We start from the raw sequence: 11,632 nt of genomic DNA, 5'->3' as shown, positions 1-11,632 counted from the left end.
ACTACTGTCAGAATACAAAGACACAGCGTGGAGGATTCCCCCATCCACATGGAGTGTGTGTGGATGGAGGGATCAAATTATTTTATTTTTTTTTTTGTTCAACCCGCTGATTTAATTAAAATAATTACTAATCTATGGGCTGTCTTACCTATACACTACCTGATGTTTGCTAACTATGTGATTGCTTTCAACAGGAGAAAACGAATTGTTAAATGCAAAAAAAGCCGCTAAAAATGTTACCTGTTGCAGACTTTTAGGACTGATTGGTTCATATAAATGATTTTTAGGTTTACATCTATTATTATATAACCAAAACTTTACAGTGATTGACACATTTGTATACAGAGTTTACTAAATATGAACAACTGCATTTTAGTGTGATTGATTGTATATACAGTGCCTTGCAAAAGTATTCACCCCCTTGACTTTTTACTTATTTGTTACTTTACAGCCTTTAGTTCAATGTTTTTTTAATCTGAATTATATGTGATGGATCAGAACACAATAGCCTCAGTTGTTGCAGTAAAATTAGAAAAATATATACATAAAACTTTTTTTCAGAAATAAAAAAATGATAATTGGCATGTGTATGTATTCACCCCCTTTGTTATGAAGCCCATAAAAAGCTCTGGTGCAACCAATTACCTTCAGAACTCACATAATTAGTGAAATGATGTCCACCTGTGTGCAATCTAAGTGTCACGTGATCTGTCATTACATATACACACCTTTTTGAAAGGCCCCAGAGGCTGCAACACCTAAGCAAGAGGCACCACCAACCAAACACTGCCAAGGAACTCGCCAAACAAATAAGGGACAATGTTGTTGAGAAGTACAAGTCAGGGTTAGGTTATAAAAAAATATCCAAATCTTTGATGATCCCTAGGAGCACCATCAAATCTATCATAACTAAATGTACACTCCATAGAGTTGGGCTTTATGCAAGAGTGGCCAGAAGAAAGCATTACTTTCAGCAAAAAACAAAATGGCACATTTTGAGTTTGCAAAAAGGCATTTATCAGACTCCCAAAATGTATGGAGGAAGGTGCGCTGGTCTGATGAGACTAAAGATTAACACTTTGGCCATCAAAGAAAACGGTATGTCTGGCGCAAACCCAACACATCACATCACCCAAAGAACACCATCCCCAGTATCATGCTGTGGGGATGTTTTTCAGCAGTCGGGACTGGGAAACTGGTCACGGTTGAGGGAAAGATGGATGGTGCTAAATACAGGGATATTCTTGAGCAAAACCTGTACTAGTTTGTGTGTGATTTGAGGCTAGGACGGAGGTTCACCTTCCAGCAGGACAATGACCCCAAACACACTGCTAAAGCAACACTTGAGTGGTTTAAGAGGAAACATGTAAATGTGTTGGAATGGCCTAGTCAATGTCCAGACCTCAATCCAATAGAAAATCTGTGGTCAGACTTAAAGATTGCTGTTCACAAGCGCAAACCGTCCAACTTGAAGAAGCTGGAGCACTTTTGCAAGGAGGAATGAGCAAAAATCTCAATGGTAAGCTCATAGACACATATGCAAAGCGGCTTGGAGCTGTGAAAGCCGCAAAAGGTGGCTCTACAAAGTATTGACTTTGGGGGGGGGGGGGGTGAATAGTTACACACATTGACTTTTTCTGTTATTTTGTAATATTTGTTGTTTGCTTCACAATAATAATAAAAAAAAACATCTTCAAAGTTGTTGGCATGTTCTGTAAATTAAATGGTGCAAATCCTCAAACAATCTATGTTAATTCCAGGTTGTGAGGCAACACAACAAGAAAAATGCCAAGGGGGGGAATACTTTTGCAAGGCACTGTAAGTGTTATTGTGCTGCACATTTCTGCTCGCCGTTAGACTGGTCAGTCCCTGGCAATTATATAGCAAATTTGTAAACCTTCCATGACTGGACAAAAAGACGCAATTACATGAAACTGAACAGCAATCTGCCATTCATGGTTTAAATAGTTTTCCTGTTTGCAGCAACTACATGATTAAAGCCGCGGTATAAATTGATTGAAAATGTCTTTTTTATTGATTTCCAGTGCAGTGTACGATGATTCAAATCCAGAAAACAATTGACTCAGTGGGCGACAGTTTGCTGTGGACTGTTCAATTCCAAGTAGTCTTTTTTTAATTTGAAAGCCAATTGAAGGCTATTACAACTCGCTGGTATATGCTGGCCATACATACTTCACTTTTTTCAAGCAATCGACCATTCAATCCATACATCTTAAATGCTAAGACAGTCTGAAACAAGCAATCTAAAGATGTCAAAAGTGTACTGCAAAATACAAAAAATAGTGAACAATTACTACATATACATATTCAGTTAGAAAAGGATCAGATTTTTGCAACCATCAGTCCTGTGGGAACGCATGGGAACGACATTCCTGCTCAGAAGGAACGTCATTCCCGTTAGCAGCCGCGACCTGATGCCACCTAAATAAGCCACTACATAGCCACTGTCTCTTGTCCTGGTAGACTCCTTGGCCGGCTGAGAACCGTTTTAAGTGAATCCACCCCTCGCTAGCTCACTGCCCTAACTGGTTGCTAGGTGCCTGCCACATGGCGTCTAGCAAAAAGTGATGTCACCAAAGAGCGATGCCCCAGCATTCCTCCTCTGGAATGCTGGGCAGGTGGAAATAATAGAAAAAGGGTCTTATGTTGCGTACACACAATCAGACTATCCGGCGGACTTAGTCTGGCGGACAAACCGCCGCAAAGTCCGCCGGACTGTCCGAACGAGTGGACCTACCCACACACGGGACTTTTCCGTCGGACATAGTCCGCGGGACTATCCGCCGTACTTTTGAAATGAACGTACTTGCCCACACACATGGAGGAAAGTCCGTTCATTTTGAGCGCGGCTCCAGGTAGCCAGGACCAGCGAAGGAAGTGCCGCTGGCCCCGTAACCTGGTATGGACTTAAAGGGGAAGCCCTACGCCGAAAAAGAGGATGCTGGGACTGGGATCCCCCTGTCAGTACTGTCTGTGTTGAAGGGGGAATTGTGCTTATTTGGCAGAATGGCCTGGCTCAGGGTAAGTGCACACCACATGCAGTGGGGCTGCGGTGGGGTTGCGTTGGGCGACTATTGCAATGCAGTCCCACTGCCTGGAAAAGCAAAAGGCCTTGTCTTCTATGTGCCTGACTCACAACATGCATTGCACTGGTGTGTAGGGACGGCGCCCTGCTAAAACAAGATACTGCACGCTGTACTTTTTTTACAGTGCAGAGCAGTATGAGGCAATCCTCTGCCTCATACCATGCGGCCAACATCTGAACTTTATGAGATGTCTGTGTAACAACTCAAGAAAGTTAATTAACCACTTGTGGATAGGAAAGATCTTCCCCCTTAATGACCAGGCCATTTTTTTGCGACATGGCACTGCATCGCTTTAACCCAAACAAAATTTATGTCCTTCTTTTCCCACAAATAGAGCTTTCTTTTGGTGGTACTTGATCATCTCTGCGGTTTTAATTTTTGCGCTATAAACAAAAAAAAGCGACCAATTCCAAAAAAAATATTTTTTTTTACTTTTTGATATAGTAAATATCCAAAAATAAATAAATAATAATAAAAAAAAATCTTCGTCAGTTTAGGCTAATATGAATTCTTCTTCTTTTTTGGTAAAAAGAAATCATAATAAGCGTACATTGATTGGTTTGCGCAAAAGTTATAGCGTCTACAAAATAGGAGATAGATTTATGGCATTTTTATTATTTATTTAATTTTTGCTAGTAATGGTGGAGATCTGTGATTCTTAGCGGGACTGTTACATTCAACCAGACAGATCGGACACTTTGAACACTTTTTTGGGACCAATGACATTTATACAGCGATCAGAGCTAAAAATAGCCACTGATTACTGTATAAATGTCACTGGCAGGGAAGGGGTTAACACTAGGGGGCGATCAAGATGTTAAGAGTTCCCTAGGCAGGTGTTTGTAACTGTGGGGGGAGTGTACTGACTGGAGGAGGAGAGAGATCGCTGTTCCCGATCACTAGGAATAGCTGATCTCTCTATACTCCCCTGTCAGAATGGGGATCTGTTTGATTACATGGACAGATCCCTGTTCTGGCTCTCTGAGGAGCGATCGCGGGTGGCAAACGGACATCGCAGCCACTAGCAATGCACATCAGCTCCAGTGTCATGCCCCCTATAGCATTTTAAAGCAGCCGACGTCCAATAACGGTGATTCGCGTAGCCGTGTCAACCTGCCGGCGGCTGGTCAGAAAGTAGTTAAAAAAAGGGAACAGTGCGATCCGGCGATCTGCTGTGCCTAGTGCATCACCACCGCACCCACACCAATAATCCTAATCATTAGGGTGAAAAAACACCTGTCAGTGACCGCCCCCCCCCCCCAACCAGCCCGCCCTGTTTTACTTACCTGAACCCTCAAACTTGACCCATGGGGACGAACTGTCTCTCTTCCTGGGGTTCTCGGCTCCTGATTGGATAGATTGATAGCAGTGCAGCCATTGGCTCCCGCTGACAAATCCAATGATGCCAGCGCCAGGGGCGGGGGCCGAGTCCAGCATTCGGCCTCTATGTACGCTGAATGCTGGACTTAGAAGTGTGCCCGCAAGGTAACCCCCTTGGGGAAGTGCTTCTTCTAGGGGGATATCAGATGTTGGGAGGAGCCGTGAGAGCCACTTTAGAAGAGCAGGTTCGGGGTCACTCTGTGCAAAACGAGCTGCACAGTGGAGGTAAGTATATGCTTGTTATTTTTTATTTTTTTTTACCTTTACAGCCACTTTAAAGTTTGAGCATGCACTACAGATACAGATTTAGCTGTTGTAATATAAATTCTATTTACTTTTAGTCACAATCTTTTGACTAAAATGTAATTTTAGTTGTAGTCTTATTTTAGACATCTGAATTGTTTTAGTCATATTTTAGACATCTGAATTGTTTTAGGTTTAGTCTTATTTTAGACATCTGAATTGTTTTAGTTTTAGTCATATTTTAGTAGAAAAAAATTATATTAATTTAGTCAACTAAAATATTTTGGTCAACAAAATTAACCCTGCTGCCCACAAGACATAATAAGTAATTAATCCTTGCAGCGCAGCAAGGCTCCACTGCAAGAGTAACTTTTTTATGACTCCTGAAATTGGACTTTAGAGTGACACCAAATGATCTACCTATTCTTTAAAAATAATACCATACACATCCATTTTGTGCTATTCAGCACTGTGCTACTTTACCTGGCAATTGCACATACATTGGTCATACAATGTTGTACCCAAACTAAATTTATAGCATTTTTTTCACACAAATAGAGCTTTCTTTTGATTTTAATTAATCAACACTTTTTTTATTTTTTTTTTACTTTTGGCGATATAACCAAAAAAAGACCAAAAATTTGGAAAAAATATGTTTTTTACTTTCTGCTATAAAACATATCCAAAAAATTGGCCAAAATGTATTCTGCTACATGTCTTTGGTTAAAAAAAATCCCAATAAGTGTATATTGATTGGTTTGCATGAAAGTTATAGCATCTACAAACTATGGTATATATCCTGGAATTTTTATTTATTTATTTTTATACTACTAATAGTGAGTTAAATTGGAATTCCGCCTGCAAAAAAAAAATCTAAGTCAGCAGCTACAAATACTGCAGTGGATGACTTTTAAAATAAGGACACTTACCTGTCCAGGGCGCCCGCGATGTCCTCACCCAAAGCCAACCCGTCCCTCGGCTCCAGGTGGAGGCGCTGGCATCTTCAGAAAGGGAATCAGGAAGTGAAGCCTTGTGGCTTCACAGCCTGTTTCCTATTGCACATGCGTGAGTTGTGCTGCGCGTTCTGAATGGTGCCTTCTGGGACCTCTGTGTATCTCTCAGAAGACAGTGAGGGGGACAGAGGAGGGGCCGGACATGGCATAGTTCGCCGTGGATTCTGCGGCGCTCTTTCATCAGAAATGGGAGCAAATATCAGGATTAGACAGGTATCTGCTCTCCCTTGAAAGGTGCCAAATGTGCCACCGGAGAGGGGGTAGAAACCGGATCAGCGGAAGTTCCATTTCTGGGTGGAATTCCTAAAGCGGGACTACGGACGGATGTTAAAAGGCATTTGAAATGCCAAATGCCTGTAACAGTTTGTAAACACGTGTAGCGTTTAATCGCATTTTAAATTTTTGATTATTTGAAAAAAAAACACTTCTAAGCGCAAACGCGGCTAAACACAGCATGTAAACGCGTCAAAATGGACGTTTTTAAACGTCGGTTACTATCGGTTAAGTTGAAGGGGTTGTAAACCCTTGTGTTTTTTCACCTTAATGCAACCTATGAATTAAGGTGAAAAAACACCTGTTAGTCACCGGCCCCCCAGCCCCCCCTTTACTTACCTGAGCCCTGTAATATCACCTAGCGGAGACACCCTCTTTCTTTGCCTGGGCTTCTCGGCTCTTGATTGGATATATTGATATCAGTGCAGCCATTGGCTCCTGCAGCTGTCAATCAAATCCAAGGTAACTCCCCGGAAGAGCGCTTCTCCTAGGGAATTATCTGATAAGAGGAGGAGCCGCGAGAACCGTGAGAGCTGCTGGGGGAACCCAGAAGTTGGTGTTCGGGGGCCACTCTGTGCAAAACAACATGCACAGCGGAGGTAAGTATGACAAGTTTGCTATTTTAAAAAGAAAAAAAAGGGACCTTTACAATCACTTTAAATCATTCAGGGGAGGTTATAAAACGCCCCGAGTACATTACGCCTTACTATGCAATGTGCAGGTTTTTAGAGAAAAAAACAAAAATGGCACATTGCTCCTGACAGTAGAGAGCCCTGTGTTGTTTACCTACACAAAGCTCTCTTCTGTCATCTGCTCAGCCAATCGGCGGCTCCTGGCCATAAATGATTGCCACTGACCGGCTTGTGTTGTAGTAAAAAGAAGCATTGGCAGTGGCTGCCCGCGCTTGTGCCACCTGCTCGGAAGTGCTGGATCACATATGTACAAAATCCAGTGGAGCAGGGCCGCTCTGCTACAGAAAATCTGCAGTAGGCAATCTGCAAGCAGTTTTTGGCTCTGTATTCTATTTTTCACGAAATAGTTACTTACTGTGCCTTCTTGTGAGCTCCCAAACCTATTAGTTAGTTGTAATACTCTTCTATGGCTATACCTGATGATTCGATCTTTCACATCCCTATGACTCTGGAGCCTCAATTTACATACAAATAGTTTTTGAATATACAGGTAATCAATATGACCAATGATGGCTCAGCGCTATGCATTTTGCCAATTCATGAATGTTTTCAATTTGTAAACCCATGTTATATATCTTTAATGTTTTGTGACTGTTTATTGTCCTATTTTTTTACATTTCTTTCTACTTGTAGTGCTCACTGGGCCTGATATCAATAAATCCTCCTGAAGAAGCCAATTACCAAGGTGAAACATGTAGAGATTAAATCAGTTTGCACTTGTATTAGTACTGTAATATCAATACTTATCTTTTGATGTTTGTTTTTAATGTTCCAATAAAATTCTACTTTTTATAAATGATTTGGTTATAATTTTTAACCCTAAAAATCCCAAATACATCCTCAAATTTCCATCAGACAAACTGGTACCCCCCCCCCCCCCCCCAGCTGTTGCAGAACTACAAGTCCCATCATGCCTCTGTCTATGGGAGTAATGCTTGTAATTGTCAGCCTTACAATGCCTCATGGGACTTGTAGTTCCACAACAGCTGGAGGGCTGCCAGTTTGACACCCGCACCATAGACCATACTCCAACATCCGAGAGGGGGGTCTACGTTCCTCTAAACAGAAGGACCATAGAGAACTAACGTAGCCACCTTCTAACAGCAAGTCAGATCACAGCAGAAACAGAAAAAAACGAATTTGGAGATTTGAAGGAGGCTGATAGCAATAGAAGGGGCTTTTTAAATTAAAAATACATACTTAAATCAATTTTTTTTTTTTAAATCAGAATTTATTGTTGCTTTAAAAATGAATGGACTGCATTACCACAACCACATCACTGGATGAAATGAAGAACATTAACACACCACAGCAGTGTGAAACTCTCAGATTGATGTATGTATGGGCAGTTTTCCTCTTAGAAATCAATATTGGGTGATTTCCTCTTCAGCACGTTCCCATAGAAAAGGTAATGACCCTTCCACTGCGCAGACATAGAATGAAAATAATGCAGTTTATAAGAAAAGGTCGCTGTGCATTCAGAACCATGGTGATCGTTACTAGAAGGATCAAAACTTTAGTTCATATTGAAGGAACATTTACTTTTTTATGGGTTTTCTAACTATACGTAAATCTATATGGTCTTCTTATGGTGACCATACACGCGCTCATAAATAATCAATTTATTTTCCGATCTTTTTGAGTAATTGATCTATAGTCGACAACCCATCTGATTGAGATGCTAAACCTGGAGAAGTGGCTTTTGATTTTTCGTTACGTTTTATGGTCATAGCTTACGGTCGTAAACAACTCTCCACCATTTAATCTCTTAATCTGATTGATGAAAATACGATCGCATTCATGCACAAAGCATGGCGGAGCTGCCGGTCGATGCAAAATGTTCGATAATTTCTCACTCTGGCCGATAGACTAAATCTGATTGAAATTGAGTGTAATGGTGTCCAGGGGCGGCCTGTCCATTACGGGGCACATGGATGCTGCCTCCTTGTCCATCGTTGCCTCCCCTATCCATACTTCCGGCCCCTTTCAGGACACCGATGTATGAATGCCAATGCAGAGGGGCTGTTTTTTTTGAAGCAATGATTAGAGCCAGAGGCTCTAATAAACTTCAATATAGGGTGGGCTCATGTCGCAGAGAAGGCGCTCCAATCCCACCCATGTGTGTTACAAAAGCGAATCAATATTCAGTGTTATAACACTGATCCTCTTCCTGGCCAATCAGGAAGCGGATTTTGACACTGGCCACCCAATTGGCTGAATAGTGTCATGTTATATTTTTTTTAAATAAAGTTTCTCTTACACTCTCACCCCTGAGGAAGGAAGAATTTATGATCTCCGAAACACGTCGGTGTGAGAAACTAATTTTTTTTACTATAAGGTTTATTCACAAGCTGTATTTATTCTTTAAGGGATGTTTAAACACTTCATGTTTTTAATATATACGTATGTTTCTCATTTGTAATTTTTGTAACAAACTATTTAAAATTTACTATTGACTTCTTTTTTGGGAAATAAATATCCTGTGCCTTAAAAGTCCACCCTATAGGGATTCGTTCTTTTTGACCTCCCCAATTGGCTGAAAGGACAGGTGATCCTATTGGATTCCTAGGAGGAGGAGGGAGGTAGCGCATGGCGGAAGCCACCGTGATGCAGAGAGGACACAGGAGCTGCTGCTCGTTGCCCATAGGAGGCCGCAACCTGCCGCCTATTGGAGCCCGCAACCCGTCCATAGGAGGCCACAACCCGCTGCCCGTTGGAGCCCGCAACCCACCCATAGAAGGGCGCAACCTGCCTCCCGTAGGAGGCAGCAACCCACCCATAGGAGCCTGCAACCTGGTTGCTGACCGCCATCCGTGGGAGCCCGACCGCCTGCAACCGATGGAGTAAGTGCTGACTAATATTGATTAGGATCAATATTTAATATAAGATAGTAACTTAAGTCATAGATTATCAAACACTTCTCTCTTTTCACAATGTAATCTGACCAATCAAAACAAGTTTAAATTAATGAATAAAGTATCAGTGCTGCCAATTGATGCAACATGATCAATACTTTTCTGCCCTGGCTCATCTACTCAGTTTCATTGAATCAAATTCAGAGTCTATTAGGGGGGTCACACAGACTTTGATAAATGATAATTTTTTTTTCCTATTGATCTTTTCTAATATGAACAAGTTAAAGTGGTTATAAAGGCAACACTTTTTTACCTTAACGCATTCCCTGCATTAGGGTAAAAAACATTTTACACGTTGTTGTCCTTTCCCTCTTTCCTAAACAGTTATCTGAGTCCTCAGTCAATTCAGCGCTGTGCATGGCTGAATCTCTTCTCCCCTCTCTTCACACAAGGACTCGGGTAGCAGCAGGAGCCATTGTTAACTTCGAGCGAACATGGGATCCCTAATCAAGTCTATGGGACACGAACATGAAAAATCAAATGTGCTAATTTTAAAGGCTTATATGCAAGTTATTACCATAAAAAGTGTTTGAGGACCCGGGTCCTGCCCCAGGGGACATGTATCAATGCAAAACAAAAGGTTTTAACACAACCGTTTTTCAGGAACAGTGATTTTAATAATGCTTAAAGTGAAACAATAAAAATTAAATATTCCTTTAAATATCGTTCCTGTGGGGTCCCCTTAGTTTGCCTGTAAAATGGTGCATCTGTGTGATGTGTAGAACAGTGACACAGCAAAATTACATTTCCATTACATTTCCAAAGGAAAAAAAATTAATTTAAACTTGTTTGTGGCTGTATTGCCAGCTCCCAGGAATATAGATGAAAAATCAAGGAAAAAAATGACCCTCAACATGGAGAGGGTGCTTTGGGGTCCCCTATGTTGATGGGGACAAGGGCCTCATCCCCACAACCCTGGCCGGTGGTGTTCTGGGTAGGTGGGCATCTCGGCCCCACTATGTGAATGGGTATGGGTTACATTGTACCTCTACCCATTCACCAAAATAGTGTCAAAAAGTAAAAACCACAATATTCAGTTTTTGACAATTCCTTTATTAAAAAAATAAAAAAATAAAAAGTGTCCTGCGATGTACATTTTACACTGACGACACTGCATATATATATATATATATATATATATATATATATATATATATATATACTAAACTGCCTGCATGCCACTCTGCAGATCGCGCTGTGATTGGCCAAAGCATACAGGTCAGGTGCATGCTTTGGTCAATCAGCAGCCGTCAATGCACTGCGATCTCGCAATGTATTATGGGGCCCTCCTCGGCGCTCGACTTTGCTGTGAACGCCCCATAGGTTTGTTTGTTCTGCAAAACAAACACCTGATGTTCAAGTTTATGTTCAAGCATATATGTATGCTTATATAAATCTCTCTCTCTTTCTCTCTCTCTATATATAAATCATCTCTCTCTATAAATCTCTCTCTATATATAAATCATCTCTCTTTCTCTCCCTCTCCTCCCTCTCTCAATAAATCTCTCTCTCTCTCTCTCTCTCTCTCTCTCTCTATATATATATATATATATATATATATATCTTTAAATATTCCTTTCTCGCTATAAATCCCTCTCTATATCCCCCCCCCCCCCCTCCTCTAAATCTCTCTCTCCCCATCTCTCTATAAATCTCTCATTCTCTCTCTCCCTATATAAATAAATCTCTCTATACATATTTCTCTTTCTCTACATATAAATAAATCTCTCTATATATAAAAATCTCTCTATATATAAAAATCTCTCTCTCTCTCGCTCTCTCTCTCTATATATATATATATTGTATATAAATCACTCTCTCCTTCTCTCTCTCTTTTTCCATATATAAATCTCTCTCTTTCTATAAAGCTCTCTCTATATGTATAAATCTTTCCCTCTCTCTATAAATCTCTCTTTAAATATCCCTTTCTCTCTCTCTCTCTCTCTCTCTAAATCTATTTCTCTATAAATCTCTCTTTAAATATTCCTTTCTCTCGCTCTAAATCTATT

This window comes from Lithobates pipiens, unplaced genomic scaffold (genome assembly GCF_037356315.1).
Source record: "Lithobates pipiens isolate NorthernLeopardFrog02 unplaced genomic scaffold, aLitPip1_a1.2 Scaffold_16, whole genome shotgun sequence".
NCBI lineage: Eukaryota > Metazoa > Chordata > Amphibia > Anura > Ranidae > Lithobates > Lithobates pipiens.
This window is presented reverse-complemented; position numbering follows the sequence as displayed.